The 18,931-nt window shown below is 46.4% G+C and overlaps 1 protein-coding gene and 1 pseudogene across 2 annotated transcripts in view; one reads left to right on the top strand and one right to left on the bottom strand.

The window, feature by feature from the left end:
- Window positions 1-18,931, top strand: part of AUTS2 (activator of transcription and developmental regulator AUTS2) — a 656,992-nt gene that overhangs the window by 374,612 nt on the left and 263,449 nt on the right. The window lies entirely within an intron of this gene.
- Window positions 12,898-13,017, bottom strand: LOC136659880 (5S ribosomal RNA; annotated as a pseudogene).

Below are 18,931 nucleotides of genomic sequence, written 5' to 3'. Positions count from 1 at the left end.
ACTGAGACAGTCAATGTACTGAGACATACAATGATAGAGAACCAAATATGTAACAGGGGTATTGATTATTGACTTTCTTCTGCCTAGTCCAGGGGTGTCAAAAACTCATTTTCTAATGGTGGGCTGCATAGCATTCATGGCACCTGCTGAGGGCTGGAAGTGACATCACGGCCAGTAATAAGTACTCTGCTGTCACGTAGAAATTCATTATCTGCAAATGGCAGAAGAGAAAATGTACAAATTGTGTTCATAATTTCGAGATACGAGGGAGCCCAGTCATCCTGCTGGGAGAGCCCAATTATAACAGGGGCCGAAGAAACTGCTTCTCAGGGCCACATCCAACCCTTGGCCCTTACGTTTGACACCCCTGTCTGCAAAGTCTTCTTTGCAGGCTATAAGAACATAAGAACAGCCCCACTGGATGAGGCCATAGGCCCATCTAGTCCAGCTTCCTGTATCTCACAGCAGCCCACCAAATGCCCCAGGGAGCACACCAGATAACAAGAGACCTCATCCTGGTGCCCTCCCTTGCATCTGGCATTCTGACATAGCCCATTTCTAAAATCAGGAGGTTGCACATACACATCATGGCTTGTAACCCGTAATGGATTTTTCCTCCAGAAACTTGTTCAATCCCCTTTTAAAGGCGTCCAGGCTAGATGCCATCACCACATCCTGTGGCAAGGAGTTCCACAGACCAACCACACGCTGAGTAAAGAAATATTTTCTTTTGTCTGTTCTAACTCTCCCAACACTCAATTTTAGCAGATGTCCCCTGGTTCTGGTGTTATGTGAGAGTGTAAAGAGCATCTCTCTATCCACTCTGTCCATCCCCTGCATAATTTTGTATGTCTCAATCATGTCCCCCCTGAGGTGCCTCTTTTCTAGGCTGAGGAGGCCCAAACGCCGTAGCCTTTCCTCATAAGGAAGGTGCCCCAGCCCCGTAATCGTCTTAGTTGCTCTCTTTTGCACCTTTTCCATTTCCACTATGTCGTTTTTGAGGCTCAATGAGGGTTAGAACATCTAAACCATGCAATCTAATCTTTATTAGAACTGAACCAAATCCAGGAACCTCATTTGAACGCAATGGGATTTGCTTCTGAGTAGACACCCATAGGACTGAGGAGAGATATGATTGTCATCTTCAAGTATCTGAAGGGCTGTCACAAAGAAGAAGAGGAAGGCTTGCTTTTAGCAATTTTGGAAGGAGGGTCTGTTGCAGGGGTGTCAAACTCATTTCATACCGAGGGCCGAATGGCATTTCACGCAGGAAGTGATGTCATTAAATAACTCATAACCAAAAATAAGCACTTTTTCTCACTTGGGAATTCATTAACTACAAATGACAGAAGAGAAAACATGCAAATCTTTATCATATTTCAAGATATGGGAGAGCCCAATTTTCTTGGGGGCTGCCCTTTTAACAGTGACACCTCAGCACTGCAGAGCAGCTGAGAGCCTGAGGGCCGGATAAAAAGCTTCTGTGGGCTGCATCCAGCCCCCGGGCCTTATGTTTGACACCCCTGATCTAGAACCTATTGGTTGAAACTACAGGGAAGTAGATTTAGGATAGATCTGAGGACACAATTCCCAACTATAAGAGCTGTCAGGCACTGGAACAGCCTGTCTTATTCATATATTTATCTAATACGACGTATATGGGTATCTACTACTATCTAGTTGTAGACTTTCCCTTATTGGAGATTTTCAAGCAGAGGCTGGATGGCCGTTTGTCAGGGATGCTGTAGTCTCCTGAACTGAGCAAGGGGTTGAGCTAAATCAGTGGTCTCCAAACTGGAGACCACTGTGTACTGGGAAAGCCTTCCCTGGAATGAATGGTGCTTGCTGGTCTGCCATGCTGCTGTTCTTCTGGACACCAGATCTGGACAACACGATGCCCCAGCAGGCATTGCACCCAAATTTCTGGCCAGACGCAATTGCCCAGAGTGTTGTGTCATCCAAATCTGGTGCTCAATGTGGCACAGAGGAATGTAAGGTGCTGCTCATGGGAGAAAGGATTCTTTCAAACCTCAGATCTGACCCACAGGCTGGGGTTTGGAGAGACCTGAGCTAGATGACCCCCAAGGTCTCTTTCAACTAAGATTCTGTGACCCTTAGTTTGGCCTTCCTTTGTTGCCCTTTTGTAGGCAGAGAGACTTCTCTTTGTCACCGCCTTTTCTTCCTGAGTTGCTGTTTTGTGCACCTGTGTATATTTGTGTGTGTGCATGAACACACGCATCCTTGTGTATTCCTTTCTCCAAACCAGCTATTTAAAGGGGGGGGGGAGTCATGTTTCAGAAACTGCCAGCGTGTGGAGAGTCTGGAAGAATGATCCAGGCTTGCTTTATGAGTGATGGGTCCCAAGGTGGTGTCTCTCGGAGGGAGCTCTTGATCTGATGGGTTTGAAGTAGGAACCTCACTAGGTTATACTCCTGAAAACGGTCGCTCCCGGGCATTCCCTTCATCGCTGTTTACTCTCCTTCTTCCTCTCCTGAATGTATATATATTTTTGGCCTTTCATTTGTGTTTGTTATCTATTTGGAACAACCAAGAGTTTTGTGGGGTGCTCTCAAGAATAATGAACTGATGATGGCATCCACTTTCAAGGGCTTCATCCAGTTGTAGGCAGCACTAGATGGGGGGCAAGGGGGCAGGTGAGACTTCCTAAGACCACTAGCTTGCCCCTTCCCTATTCTTGGGCTGCTGGGGCAACTTGAAAGAAAATTTCATATTCTCTTTCTTTACTCTCTAGAAATCTAAAGTGATTTCTTTACTCTCTCTCTCTCTCTCTCTCTCTCTCTCTCTCTCTCTCTCTCTCTCTCTCTCTCTCTCTCTAGATAGATAGATAGATAGATAGATAGATAGATAGATAGATAGATAGATAGATAGATAGATAGATAGGAAAGGAAGACAGGCAGGCAGGCAGGCAGGCAGGCAGGAAGATAGATGGATAGATGGATGGAAGGAAGGAAGGAAGGAAGGAAGGAACCCACTTTTTAGAATGAGAATCTGTCAGGGCCCACCAGAAGTGATGTCATGACCAGAAGTGACATCATCAAGCAGGAAAATTTTTAAGAATCCTAAGCTGCAGTCCTACCCACACTTACCCAGCTGTAAGTCCCATTGACTATCATTGTTGAAAGCATATGCATAGTAGCCTGTTAAAAGTACAGCTCTGTAACTTTTCCCCAAACACAGTCACATACCATGGGACCATCGAGGCTAACATATTAAAAATAAAATGTTGAAATGAATGGGGACCCACCCGAAACTGGCTCGCGACCCACAGTTTGAGGAACACTGCCTGATGTTACCACTGCTGCTGTCTATAGCACCTGCTTCTGAATGTCTGATGTGGAGCAACGGCTGGAGAGGGCCAAGACCATCTCCTGCCTCATCCAGGAGACTGGACTAGAGGAACTTTGAGCCTGATCAAGGAGCTCTGTTCTTTTTTTTTTTTTTTTTTTTTTTAATCTCTTGGTGTGTACCTGCACATGCCTGATCTTGTCTGATCTTGGAAGCTAAGCAGGGTCAGGCCTGGTTAGTACTTGGATGGGAGACCGCTTGGGAATACCGGGTGCTGTAGGCTTATACCATAGTCTTTCGAGACTGAAGGTTGCCAACCATCTCCCTATACTGAACACTATCTCCCGATCTTGTCTGATCTGGGAAGCTAAGCGGGGTCAGGCCTGGTTAGTACTTGGATGGGAGACCGCCTGGGAATACTGGGTGCTGTAGGCTTATACCATAGTCTTTCGAGACTGAAGGTTGCCAACCGGTGTGTGTGTCTTGCCACAGTGACACAGAACGGTTGTGGGAAATGACTCTTATTCCTCTTTAGAAGCATGCCGTCCCTGTCTCCCCGCATTCTCCACCTCGCGCGGTGCTTTTGTTCCAAAACACTTGAGCGGAGAACAAAGGAACAGAATCTCTGTGTGGACCTGAACTCTGAGGCTCTCTCTCCTTCCCTGTTCTCTTGACTCTGCTAAAAAGCGAAAACCCGGTTTAAAAAAAAAAAGGCACCCGAGGATCAGATGATGCCGCCTTTTCGTCTGATGGCGTATCAAAGTTCACGTCAACATGATATCCCTGCATTGGAGAGGAACACTGAGTCCATTTTACGCTACGCAATTTTTTTGGGTATTGGCCGGCTGTTATTGTGGTCTCTCCCTCCTCCCCACCCCTCTTCCCTTCTCATAAATTAGACGGGTGCAACTGGAGAAGGATGGTTCCCAGTCCTCCACTCCCATTAGCCCACTCAGTCAGGCCTTTAAACAATCATCCGCCATCAAAGTGTTCCCTAATGACGGTAAAAAAGCTAATCACAGGTGGCGCAGGGCGAGAGAAACGCAGAGCTTCGCAGCGCTCCTTCGGATAATGGGGGTATTCAAGGGATTTCTGGGCCTCCTTTGTCTGGGGAGTCATGTGGCCGCCCAGCTGAAAAGGGCTATTTTCCTCAATTTGTCTAAAAGTGCCTGCCTTGTATCACCGCTGCAGGGGGTTACCAACTCAGGTTAGTTTAACCCTTCCCAACCCAGCCAGCTTTGGAGGCCTGCTTCAGAGGTTCATGATGTGTGTGTGTTTGTCCTCCAGGAGTGGGAGAATTGCTACTGCCAGGTTGAGCTTGTTACAGATTTAGGACTCTGTCTCTCTGGGGGGAGATTTGCCAGAAGCCTGCTGCCCTGCCTTACCAATGTACAGAGGCGCCCCCGTGAGTCTGCTCTGATGCTCACTTTGGAACCCCTGCTGTATAGGATTGTGTTGTCAGTCTTCCAGGCTTGGGACTGGAACGGAAAGCACAGGAGACAAGATGAGGGAAGAAGAAAGCAAGAAAGCTCAGAAGTTCCAAACAACACAGTCCTGGAACGAGCTGGAATCCCTAGCATGTATGCACTGCTGAAACAGAGACGCCTGCTTTGGCTCGGTCATGTTGTGAGAATGGATGATGGCCGGATCCCAAAGGATCTCCTCTATGGAGAACTTGTGCAAGGAAAGTGCCCTACAGGTAGACCACAGCTGCGATACAAAGACAGAGGGATCTGAAGGCCTTAGGAGTGGACCTCAACAGGTGGGAAACCCTGGCCTCTGAGCAGCCTGCTTGGAGGCAGGCTGTGCAGCATGGCCTTTCCCAGTTTGAAGAGACACTTGGCCAACAGACTGAGGCAAAGAGGCAAAGAAGGAAGGCCCATAGCCAGGGAGACAGACCAGGGACAGGCTGCACTTGCTCTCAGTGTGGAAGGGATTGTCACTCCCGAATCGGCCTTTTCAGCCACACTAGACGCTGTTCCAGAACCACCACTCAGAGCGCGATACCAGAGTCTTTTGAGACTGAAGGTTGCCAACCAGGATGTCAGTCTTCCAGGCTTGTGACTGGAACAGAGTGCACAGGAGACAAGATGAGGGAAGAAGAAAGCAAGAAAGTTCAGATTATACAAGCAACACACGTGACATCTTTTATATGGTCCATTCCATCACCTGGTTCACTAGTATAGGAAGCCCACCTTCTATGGACTCAGCCCATTGGTCCATCCAAGTTTGTATTCCTAGGTCTCCACAGTAGCTACCTAAGGTGGTGGTTCTCAAACTTTTTAGCACCACAACCTGCCTTTTAGAATGATAATCTGTTACGACCCACTGGAAGTGATGTCATGGCTGGGAATGACATCATCAAGCGGGAAAATTTTCAACACCCCCATGCAGCAAAATCAAACAAATCAATTAAATAAGTAAAGGTTTACAATAACTATAAGTTTAAAAATTTACTTACAATACAGAACCCTCCTAACCCTTCCAAGCAGTTCTTGATCTGTTGTTGTTTTTTAAAATCTCCAGACATCCAAAAAACACCACAAAAGCTTCAATCCTATCCCATTTACCTGGGAGTAAGCCCCATTGACTATCATTGTTAAAAGCATATACGTAGTAGTCTGTTAAAAGTATAGATCTGTAACTTCTCCCAAATGTAGTCATATACCATCGTAGCATCGAGTCTGTTAAAAATAAAATACACATTGAAATGAAAGGGGGCTCACCTGAAATAGGCTGCAACCCACCTAGGGGGTCCTGACCCATAGTTTGACAAACACTGATCTAAGGTTTCAGGCAGAAGTCCTTCCGAGCCCTACCTGGGGATACCAGGGATTGAACCTGGGAACTTCTTCAGCAGCACATGACCTCCTCTGACCTATCACCACTGCTTTGGAAAAGCCAGTGTCAGTACCACATCTCATGCATTCCACCTGAGGATGCAACAGAAGGTGGTGGACCACAAGAGGAGCGTCGAGTAAGAGGACTCTGGGAAAGCGATGAGAATGAGCCTTGGGCAGGTTTGCGTCACTCCGTTGGGCCAGCCGGCCTTGGAAGTGTTAATCTCGACAGTCAGTCAGAAGCCGGACCTCTGCTTTTTCTCCCTCAGGTCTCTATTCATCTTCCAGGAACTGAATTTTTCATGCAGTAATTAAAATTTGTAGGTCACGTCTCCCATGGCACCGTTTTCCGCTAATGTGGGAGAGCAACGGTCGGATTCGCTTACGCGGTTCTTCTCTGTGCCGAGATTTAAAGGATGAAGGGTGACATTTTCGCCCATTTTGTAAATTAATGCCATTGATCTGCCTAACAAGAACAAAGTTAGGCTTCAAAATACCAAATGATAAAGAGATTAAGACCCGGAATGGCTTTCCAAAGGCACCTCGATTGTACGACTCGGCGCAGAGTATTGAACTTTCAATTAGAATTTCTAATAGGCTATTGACTTAAATGGATAAAACATTGCAAGCCATAGCTTTCAAGATGACAGAAATTGCTTCTCACATGCTGGAATATTGCTTTATGAAACAAATAGTATTCCTCGGGCTGAGCAATAATCACGAGGGCTCACGGCAATATTACCCGTGGCCTGCTCGTCGCACGTTTTCTCTCTAAGCCGTCATCCTCCCTGAAAGCAGATGGATTGCAGCAGTCGGAGACACTGCTGTCTTGGCATGTGAGCTGAACCTTTGCATCCAACATGGTTTCATGCCACCGACGCATCATGTACACACAATAAACCTTCCTCTCATTTCTTGCCATCCCAGCCATTCCTACTGTATCCACAGGGATAGGTTCCAGCTTAGAGAGAAGGAAAACTCTGATCCCAAACCTCCACTGCCTTGTGGCTACATCCAGTTGTGGAAAAGGCTTCAGGAGTCAACCTCGAGGCAAAATCCAGAGCTGGAGTCCCTGAGGCAGTTCGTGGCTGAACACAGTCACATTCTGGCAACTCCTGCGACGCCACTGGAACCAACCGTATTGGCTTCTGCCTTCCCATTGGACCATTTCAGCGACATGGAGAGGGGGGATTTGCTGCATGGGTAACAGCCTATCCTCCATACCTACTTTACCCAGGCTTCGCGCACTGGAGAGGACACTCTGTTCCAGAACCACCATTCAGAGCGTGACACAATAGTCTTCCGAGACTGAAGGATGCCAGCAAGCAAGGTTCCAGCTTGCACTACGGATGCTGGAAACCATGGATAGCAGCAAACCCTCCAAGAATGGGTTCACAAATCCCTCCCCAACAAACCTGATTGCAGCCCCCGTCACAGTCTGCCGCACTTGACATCACGTTCGTTTCATCCCTCCAACCCACTTCCTGTTAACACTTCCTGTTAGCATTTGCGGACAGCCCAGAAACAGCCAAACACAGGAAGCGGCGACAGGAGGGCTGAAATCTGAGACCACATAAGTCATTTGCACGAAGGGGGAGATTTATGAACCGTGGATACATGAAACCGTGGATATGGGACCAATAGGTACAAGGGTACACCTGTACTTTTCAACCCAAAATAAAGTTCTCAAAGTTTTTTTACATCGGAAAAGGGATGAGAAGATGATTGCATGTCTGGAAGAGGCTCACATTCTGAAGAAGGAAAAAAAAAAGACAGAATGGAGACACCAGTATAGAAGGGATTGGGCAGGACTTTGCACTGGGGTAAATAGGTGCAGTTGGTCTCTCCTGGCTAAATGTAACAAACCAACTACTTAAAAGGTGCCCCTTTGCACATGTAATATTCAATTGTTACCCATACCCAGTGGTGTAGCTAGAGAGGGAGAGTCACCATGGTGTGCAGACAGCCCCTCCCCTTCTGAGCCATTCTGCATGGGGGGAGCAAAATGGAGGGGAAGGCCCACTTGCAGCCCATGGTGAGGCTCCCTGCTACACATATTGCTTTGCCCCCCCTCTAGCTATGCCACTGCCCCTATCCAATTTTGAAATGAACATTCTCCGATTATAACTTTTCATCACTTCTCCAGCAAAATCCTCCCGATGTGTAATCACCTGTTCTTGTAGCCGCTTTACGCTGTGCAAACTGCTGTGAGAGCCTTTGTGTTACAAATGCAGGAACGTTCTCAATAAACGGTAGCTACAACCAGTTGATGCCAATGCAAAGAATGCATTTGGCAATAGTCCAGGACACAAATACCCTAGGACTGCCTTGATGTTCCACCAGACCCTTACAGCTGCAGCAGACTCTGGTGAACTTTTGTTCTCCGTCAAGCTCGGTATTCTGAGTTCTCAGTATTTGTTCTACAACCTATTCTGAGCTTCTCCAACAAGTTCAGGGTTATAGGGAAGTCTTCCCCAGCCCTGCATGGAAATGTCAGAGAACTAAGTTGCAGCCGTCTGGGTGCAAAGCAGGGGTCCTGCCACTAAGTGATAGGAACTTGGCAAATATATGGGATCAGGCCATTGGTCCATTCAGCTCAGTATTGTCTCTGACTGGGCATCAGGGCATCAAAGTAAATTTTCCCAACCTACCTGGAGGTTAAACCTCAAAGCTCCTGCACCCAATACATGTGCTGTGTCACTGACCTGCGGCCCTTTCCCCAACCACTGTTTTTTGTGTACCTACGTAACACAGACCTACCTCGCAGACCTACCTGTACACATACCTACCTGGTCTACAGCTGTTCCCTCTTGTACATTCCCATTTGGAAGCATTGTTTGGTGTCTTGACATTTAATCCCATTCTGTATGCTTTCCAAGAATCATTTTTGACTCCTCTCTCTCTCTCTCTCTCTCTCTTTGTGTGTGTGTGTGTGTTCCCCTCTTCTTCAAAGAGCAGCCATCGCTCTCTAGGATAAAGGGTTAATATTATGCTTATGTTACAGTGCATTAAAAACTCTAATTAAAACAGTATTACATTCCCATCTGCCAATCTCCAGTAATCTTCTTTAATTGCAGTAATTAAACTATATTTACATGTTCAGAATACTTGTAATTTAGCAAATTGCGCACTCTGCTCTCCGTTTAATCAAACAACCAGTTCCAGTATATTTAGTGTGGAAAGAAGTAATTTCAGTGTTTTGATTACTATAGCAGATTTGACAGAGTAAGTACCCCTCTAGTAGACGCTTTGAAAAGGAAGGAAAACATGAAATATAGGCACCGTTTTGATTGCCACATGAAATGCCTAATTGCATGTTGAGGATTTACTATTAGGGGGTGCAAAGCATGTCTCACTCGATCTGTCTTTTCAGGAGCAGCTGACATAACAGATAATGGAAGGTATCTATTTGGGGACTGCCTGACAAAATACACACAATTTTTGCATTAGGAGTCTTAAATAAAAACACAGTGGAGGGAGAAAAAATCTGTGGGCAAGATGGTGCCCTGTCAGCAGGATCCATTGTTCTCCAGGAAGAATAGATTGCTAATTATCTTGATTGATAGTGCATTATTAGCTGCTGGTTGGATAGCCGCCCCTTCCGGCTTTGCCCGTCCACACAAATGCAGACCTACAGAAAAAAAAAATTGAAAACCCAGAACAGAAAAGCCAAAGGGGTGTTAGAGCACAAGCCTATGCTTGTCTACTCAGAAGTCAATTTCATGGTATTCAATGGGGCTTATTCTCAGGAAAACATGCCTAGGATTGCAGCCTTAGTGATGGGACCACTGCATCCTGGACAACTAAGTTCCAATCAAATGTGCCCTGGTATTGGATATTTGCGTTCGTTCTCTCTCTCTCTCTCTCTGTCTCTCTCTCTGTGTGTGTGTGTGTGTGTGTGTGTGTGTGTGTGTGTGTGTGTGTGTGTGTGTGTGTGTTTCTTTAACCCAAAGGTAGGGTTAGTGTTAGGGCTGGGTTAAAAAGCTTAGCATATATAACATGGGGTTTGTTGCCCCATGTTATATGTTTTGTTATATACAAACAAACCAGATATAGTTTGCTTGTCGCCCTGTTATAGTGAGATGCAAATAGCCAGGACACTGAAAGAAAGAAAGAAAGAAAGAAAGAAAGAAAGAAAGAAAGAAAGAAAGAAAGAAAGAAAGAAAGAAAGAAAGAAAGAAAACAGATGCAGGCGTCCAGGGATGCTAATGACCAGAACATATGTGACAAGCACACAGTAGCCCAGTGTATAAATACCCTAGTACCAGAGATGTTCCTTCACATGTACACTGAACATGTTTGTGGGAGTGGCCATAGCAGCTGATCATTCCCAAGTCATGCCAGTTGAGCAGGCTTCCTCAGTGGCCACAGTGTGAAAGCATCCCTGCACATATCCACATGTTTTATAGAGACTGACTTGGCTTCCCTTGAACATTCTCAGATGTTTCTCTTTGCTTGAAATGTTTTTTTGAAGTCTTGGTGCTAACCTGGAACCTTGCAGTTGTATTGATGGTTTAGTACACTATTTCACAACTTGTGGGTCGGGAGCCTCTTTCATGTGGGTCCCCATTCATTTCAGTGTTTTATTTTTAGCAGATTAGACTTGATAACAACATGGTATGTAAGTGCATTTGGGGAGATCTATACTTTTAACAGGCTACAATGCATATGCTTTTATTAATTACAGTCAGTGGGGCTTATTCCTGGGCAAGTGTGGATAGGATTGCAGCCTAGGATTGTTCAAAAGTGATGAACAGAGAACTTGACTCCTTGCCAACAGCTCTTGAAGCAATACACACAGCGAACCCCGTCCCCAACTCACTTCTCTTCATGTGCATTTTACAGATATTTCTCAATATATGCCATTATTTTTTTTTAAGCTAAGTATGTAGATGTTGCACAGTTCAAAGGGGGATGATTATAGCTATTTCTGAAGAAGGAAGCTTTTATCGGGTCACATCTAACAATGTTCTCTGAGCCCGGCTTCCCTTTATCCTTGCGGTTACTTTAATGAATTTATTGCATAATGAAGGATGCTGGTGTAGCAGCATTTCATTATTCCTATTTCATCACTTTCAGGCTAAATCCTGTAACCTCTGGCGATGCTGTTAGTTATCAGATCTTATGATATGAGTAGCTGTCTGTGTGAGATATCAGGCTGCCTCTGAGGGCCCACCTGACCAAATCCCTTGGTTTCCATGAACCCATCTCCTCCCTGCCTCTGGCCAGGCTGGGGGCTGGGGGTGGGGAGGGGGCAGCAATGCATGCTGAGACCCTCTGCTCCCTTCTCAGCCAAGACCTGCCCCCTGACTCTCCTTGGACTTACGCCAGCAAAAGAGCTTGTATAGGTCCAAGGAAGAGATAGTAAAATGTGAGTTCTCCCAGCAAGTCATTCTCAAAAGGATTCTTGGGTATCTCTGGGACATGCAGTACATGAATTGCTGTTAACCTAAGAAGTAAAAGAATTTCATATTTTATAAAAGAAGTCTTGCTCAGTGATCTCCTGTGAAAGATGGGTCTCATGTGCAAGTTTTTACCCGTGCACCCACCAATAAAAACACCTCTTTATTAGAATTATACACATTGCATCAGGGCTAGGTGGGGAGAAAAAATAAGCCTCGACCCCAGTGTGAGAGATGCTAGTTCAGGCGAAACAGTCCTAGACGTGATTCTATAGGGCAGTGTTTCTCAACCAGTGGTACGGGTACCACCAGTGATACTTGAGGTGATGTCTGGTGATATTGGCTGCCTGGCAGCAAGACCAGCAATGGGTCTCAACGACCAGTGGTAGGAGGCTTGGCTTGGCAGGCAGAACTTGGAAGCATGCTTTTCTGTGCTTGAAAAAACCCTCCCATTCACCCTGAGCCTCTTACTGGTGTTTGTTATGTCACATCTGGCCTCCCAACCCAGAAGTAATTGACAATGACATCATTGCTAGTTTCTTGCAGTGGTACTTTGAACAGGTGGACCATGTGAAGTGATGCAGCAGAGGACAAATACTGAAAAACACTGCTTTAGGGCAAACCATCCACCTCGGATCCACACTCAGTGCCAAGACTGAGCCGGCCTTTCATAGTCTCCCCTGAATGGTCAAGGCAGCCATTCTGATTGCTTTGCATACAGCAGTGGTTCTCAAACATTTAGCACCGGGACCCATTTTTTAGAATGAGAATCTGTCAGGACCCACCAGAAGTGATGTCATGACTGGATGTGACATCATCAAGCAGGAAAATGTTTAACAATCCTAGGCCGCAATCCTAGCCACACTTACTCAAGAGTGAGTCCCATTTACTATCATTGTTAAAAGCATCTTCATAGGAGCTTGTTAAAAGTACGAATCTGTGACATTTCCCCAAATGCAGTCACATACCTTGGTAGCATTAAGTCTAATATATTAAAAATAAAATATTGAAATGAATGGCAACCCACCTGACATTGGCTCGTGACCCATCTAGTGGGTCCCAACCCACAGTTTGAGGAACACTAGCCTACAGGCTGAACCTTGCAAAGCCTAGCCAGTCCGGTCGAGGGGCTTGCCAGCCAGCCTCGTCGAGCTGATCAGGCATCACGGGAGTGGTCATGCCTCACCCCCTGACCTTGAACATGAGATGTAACCTACCTATCCTACCCCACATGCTTCACCCAAAGTGACCAATTCTAACAACCTAAAATCCAAACATATGGTTCCATCTCACATCAGTCTGTGGTAGGTGATGGTTGGCAACCTTCAGTCTCGAAAGACTATGGTATAAGCCTACAGCACCCAGTATTCCCAGGCGGTCTCCCATCCAAGTACTAACCAGGCCTGACCCTGCTTAGCTTCCGAGATCAGACAAGATCAGGCATGTGCAGGGTAACAGTTGCTGTAGGTGTGGTAGGTGAAATTCTCAGCCAATCAGGATGACAGCAAAAAATTCCTACCTGACCCTAAAACTAGTTACCAGCTACTCTTAGACTGCACATTGGGAGGGAGGTTGGGGTTGCTGCTCACACCAGACTGAGCTTGGTCAGGCACACAGGCACCCAACCCAAGCCCAGCTCTGCCTCCTCTGCAGCCAGTTAGGAGATAGATCCCAGCCTGGCTGTTCGAGGTGGGGCGGGGCAATTGGCTGTTAGCGCTGATGAGTGTGAATGGCTTTTCTCATTAGGCAATGTCCCCAGATCCTCTTGTATCATCCATTCATTGTTAGATCTATTCCAGGCAAGTCTTCCACTGAAACACTGTTTCTGGTCTTGCTCCAGCAGCAGCAGCAATAATCATATGCTAATTTATTTAGATGCATTTTTGCCCTGAATGCCTCTGAAGGATACACCAAGCATCTCATACGATATGATATTGCAACATAAAACATATCCTGTAAAATGCTCATTATCATAAAACTCATGTACAGTAAGTAACATCATAGTTATGGCAACATAAGCATGGATCGCTAGACCATGTGTTCGCAAAGAGAGTCAGTCGACAGTCAAATGCCTCCTATGAGCCTAGTCTAGCAATTTTCAACCAGTGTGTCACGGCACATTGGTGTGCTGCAAAAGATCCTCAGCTGTGCGGCGGACGTTTGGAGCACAGCGGTTGAAAATGGCTGAAAAACGTTTCCGGGTTTTCTGGTTCCTAGCGTTTATTGCGATCAAACAAGCATGCTTCCTGATTATAGGGCGGGACACAACTAAGCTAGAAGCTAAAAGGAACAAGAAGGGAAAACTCTAAGGGTGAGTTTAGCTCCATCTCGTGATTGGCTATCAAATCCCGCTGCCCCATGGGCTCAGGTGGACTAGGATTTGGCTTCTCCCCTCCCAGAACCATCTCCGACAATGACCATCTGACCAGGTCATTCTAGCAGTGGCCTCGCTAGGGTTTGCCTCACTGGTGCAGGAGGTGAGAGCAGGGTCTCTGAGAGGAATTTTATCAGGGGCTACAAAGTTTCTTTTGGGCCCCTTTGCAAAGGGGGAGGCGTGAGCAGAATAGGGCTAGGGAGGGGCAAAACAGGGTGGGGGAGGGTAGTTGTTGTTGTTAGCATCCTTCAGTCTCGAAAGACTCTGGTATCGCGCTCTGAATGGTGGTTCTGGCACAGCGTCTAGTGTGGCTGAAAAGGCCGATTCGGGAGTGACAATCCCTTCCACACCGGGAGCAAGTGCAGTCTGTCCCTGGTCTTTCTCCCTGGCTATGGGCCTTCCTTCTTTGCCTCTTTGCTTCAGACTGTTGGCCAAGTGTCTCTTCAAACTGGGAAAGGCCATGCTGCACAGCCTGCCTCCAAGCGGGCCGCTCAGAGGCCAGGGTTTCCCACCTGTTGAGGTCCACTCCTAAGGCCTTCAGATCCCTCTTGCACATATCCTTGTATCGCAGCTGTGGTCTACCTGTAGGGCGTTTTCCTTGCACGAGTTCTCCATAGAGGAGATCCTTTGGGATCCGGCCATCATCCATTCTCACGACATGACCGAGCCAACGCAGGCGTCTCTGTTTCAGCAGCGCATACATGCTAGGGATTCCAGCATGTTCCAGGACTGTGTTGTTTGGAACTTTGTCCTGCCAGGTGATGCCGAGAATGCGTCGGAGGCAGTGCATGTGGAAAGCGTTCAGTTTCCTCTCCTGTTGTGAGCGGAGAGTCCAACAGCTGGAAAAATAATTGGAGCCCAGGTCTACTAACCCATGTGGCATCAGTAGTGTCCCCAGGATCCCCAGTCGTGGCAGTGTCCTGGGTATCCTGTGCGGGCATCAAGTCTGAGTAGATAGGAAAATGCCAGATCCCAGGAAATTTCTGGGCCCCCTCCTTTGGCTCCTGGGCTCCCTTTTTGACCCCGGGCCCAGGTACAAATTACCCCCTTTACCCCCCTGCTCCTAGGCCCTGGGCTAGAACATCACCCCCATGATAGTCTTCCTCCCATGCATTGGGCTGGGCAACGTCCTGGGCGGTGGTCATGGTGACATACCATTGCCCCACCCCTGCTGGTTTATTGACTATAACTTTTGATAGAATAGAGATGATTCAATGCGGTTTGTTTCATTGCATTCCGCATGACATTACGCATCTAATGATACGTCACATGATGGTATTATTCGAAAATACCAAGATTTTAAAAGTTTTGGCCAGTAGTGGTGTCAGCCCTCCCCCCACGTAAGTGTCACCCTGTGCACCCCACATCCCCTACAGATGCCACTGCCTTCTAGAACTTCATTGCATGATCATCTGCAAGATGTCCTGAATGTGCTGGCTTTGCCCTTCCCTCCAAATTTCTTTTGTTAACCTGTCTCTTAGCCAGTGCTTTTCCAGAAAGGTGGGATATAAATGCAGACAAAAAAAACAGCAGCATTTAACTTGTACTGTATACAAATAATCTGGTATCTCTCTGGAAGGGTGTGATCTCGACAATGTCCCCTGTTTTCATTTAAAAACCATTCCCCATTATTGATGGCAAGGATTGTCGCTGGTATTTAACAGGCAAGGTTTATTGCTAGAATGAGCCTGGTGCCCAATGTCCAGGGAGAAAGGTACAAGGAGAGTAATATTTTAAACCTGAGAAATGAAGCATGGCGCTCAGGAAGGGCCCAGCCCTCATTAGCTGAATGGTGGATTTTTCTAATTAGTTCTTTCTAGTGTAATTAGCATGGATGAGTCTAATCATCTCATGTGCAACCAAATCTTAATGCGTGAGATGGGATGTCCTTGGCCTGTCTTTCAAAGGAATTTGAAGGATTTTTTTTTTAATGTTTGCTTTGTTAGATTTCTATTTTAAAGGAACAGTACGCAATTTTGTCTTTACTTCATTTTGGTCTGGCAAAGTTAGAGAAATGTGGGGCTTCCTCTTTGTGGAAGAAGTATCTAAACCAGCGGTTTTCAACTGGCGTGCCACAAAATATTGGTGTGCCATGAAAGGTCTGCAGGTGCGCCGCAGGACTTTGCAGTACAGCAGTTGAAAATCACTTTAAAACTCTTCCAAGTTGTCAGACAATTGTTGACCCTCTTCCAAGAGGGTCAGACAATTCATTATTACAGACACTTGCCCTAGAAACAGAGCCACGGAACCCAGAAGAGTCTCCCAGAAAGCTTAAGTGACATCAGAATATGTGAAGACCATAGGGGTGACCATAGTGGTCCGTGTGCCATGAGAAGAAAATGTAGATTGCTGATGTACCCTCTTCCTGAACTCAGCATTAGAACAAAGGATCCTCAGGCTGTAGGTGGAGGTCCAGTATCATGGGTGCCCCACTGCTAAAGCCTGTCCTGTCCCCCCAAGTTGGGTTTGGCCAGACACAATCTAGCAGATGCTGGCAGCATGACTCCCCTCCCCTTATGGTGGTGGCAGACACGGGTTTCTTTACTTCTTGTCAGGCCAGCAGTTTCAAGACTGTCTTGACTGCTATCCACAATGGTTTCCCCTAGAATGCCCCGTGTAGTGCCATAATGCGACACTGAGCCTTTTTGTGGGGAGGGGGATAAGGCAGGTGGAAACTGATGCTGGAACAGTGTTTTTCCTGCTGCTCAGCCCCTGAGAAAGAATGAAACCTACTGCCACCATAAGGGGAGGGGCCTCAGTCGAGTCAAGTGGATTTGCCAAATGTCACTTGGCTGAGGGCGTCCGCAAACCTACAGCCAACCCTGGGCCCTGACCTTGTCACCCACCAATCAGATCTCAGTTGACAGCAGGCCAACAACCAATGCCTAGGAAGCCGGCTTAGGGGACACAGGTAGGTTCATGGTGCAATCTTAAAATTCAGCTCAAAAATGTCACCCCTTTGCTTCTGCCCGCCAGTGTTAAGAAGGCCACAAGGAGAACCTGCTTTCGGCATTGGTTTCAACACTTTTTCAATGCAGGGTTTGCGTGCTTTATTGGCCAACGTGAATCAGAATCAGTTTGAGTCATGGTCTGTTATCCTATCCAACCCTCAAGATAAAATTATCCCTTCCAGCATTCTTTTGCCTTCCATGCTCTTCCTAAGGAACTTTTCAGTTCAAGTTCAAGCCTGAGGGGTTCCAATTCCTTTTTAGGGTCAGAAAGCTTCTGGCTGCCCAACCCGAATGGGAGACCAGTTTGGCACGTCAAAAACCTCAGAGGGAGGAAGGGGATATCAATTGAACAAACATTCATTAATGAAAAAGAGAGGGAGGATGTCTGAAAGAGAGAGGGGATGTCAGCACAATCAAACCAAATGGGATCTTTCCAATATAACCCAGCTTTAAAATGGTAGGTTATCTCTACAATCCAGGATTATTATTTTTTTAATCTCACATGGAAATTGTATTACACTAATAGAGGCCACATCTCATTTCTATGCTTTCTCTCCCTCCCCCTACACCCAAAGTCTTATTCAGATCATTCAAACAGTTCATGGCAAATACACTTAAGTTAAAAAAACATCTCCCTAAAATAGACCATCTGCCAATTTGCAATCATGTAAACATGCCCTTAGGAGATCTCTATTTTCTGGTTCCTGTCCCTAGTAATTTTCAGTCCATATTTTCAGTCCTGGATTTTCATATTTTCAGTTCATAATTTCACTCCTGGTTTTGTTTTGTTTTTTGTCACAGATTTAGCTCCCTCCCCAAAGAGTCTTTAGAACAGCGATTTTCAACTGGTGTGCCACGAAAGGTTTGCAGGTGTGCCACGGGAGCTTGGAGTACAATGGCTGAAAGTCACTGAAAAACCCTTCTGGGTTCTGCAGCTCTGTTTGCAGGGCAACTGTCTGTACTCACAAATTGCTGGAGGAAGAGGGATAGTCAATTCATTACTACAGACAGTTGCACTAGAAGCAGAGCTGCAGAACCCAGAAGTGACATCATGAGAGGCGACAACCATAGAGAAGACCATAGAGGTCAGTGTTCCATGACTAAGGACAAACATATTTCTGTGTTGGTCAGAGCTCACCTGGAATACCATGTCCAACTCTGGGCTGCACATTTTAGGAAAGATGCAGACAAACTGAAGAGGGTTCAGAGAAGAGTGATGAGGATGATCAGAGGGCTGGAAAACAGACCCTTTGAGGAAAGGTTGAAGGAACTTGATATGTTTAGCCTGGATAAGAGAAGGCTACTCTTCAAATACCATATGGAAGAAGGAACAAAGTGTTCTCAGCTGCTTCTGAGAGTAGAATTAGACCCAATTAGTACAAACAGCAAGAGAGGATATTCCAGCTGAACATCAGGAAGAAATTCTTGATGGTAAGGATGGTCCAGCAGTGGAACAGATTGCCATGGGAGGTGTTGGATTCTCCCTGATTGGAGATCTTCAAGCAGAGGCTCAACAGATGCAAGTACTCTAGGAATATTTCTTGCTACAGGCAGCAGGTTGGACCAGATGACCTTGTGGATACCTTTCGACTCTACGATTTATGATTCAATAATGTTGAAATGGGCCCCAGCCGCTGCTCAGTGCAGGAAATCTAGCTCTACAGCATCCCCAACAGGTGGCTGTCCAGAAGACCTCCTCTGTGTGAGTGAAAGCCCAACAGCACCCTAGCTAACCTGTGGGTGCACTGCTCCTGTGCTATGTTGAAAAATGCACCTCAGCTTCCCCCAGCCAAACCCGAGCCCCCAACCACTTCATGAGATGAGCTTATTCCCACACCACTACCACCTCTTTATCCCTGGGAGATGTTATTCCAGCATCTGGCACTAATATCTATTGTTGACATTTTGCAGGAGACAAGAATATGAGCTATTAGCGGAGATGTTTGCTTGTACCTAATTAACGCTCAGTTGTATTCCCCTTTTCCTTAGCAGCGTGGCAGCTTCATGCCCGCATCAGCATTATCCGTCCTCTGCTGGCTTTGAAGCTCAATCATGTCC

Source organism: Tiliqua scincoides, chromosome 8 (genome assembly GCF_035046505.1).
Source record: "Tiliqua scincoides isolate rTilSci1 chromosome 8, rTilSci1.hap2, whole genome shotgun sequence".
In the NCBI taxonomy this organism is placed as follows: Eukaryota; Metazoa; Chordata; class Lepidosauria; order Squamata; family Scincidae; genus Tiliqua; species Tiliqua scincoides.
Note: the sequence above shows the minus strand (reverse complement) of the source record. Positions and strands in the feature narration are given on the sequence as shown.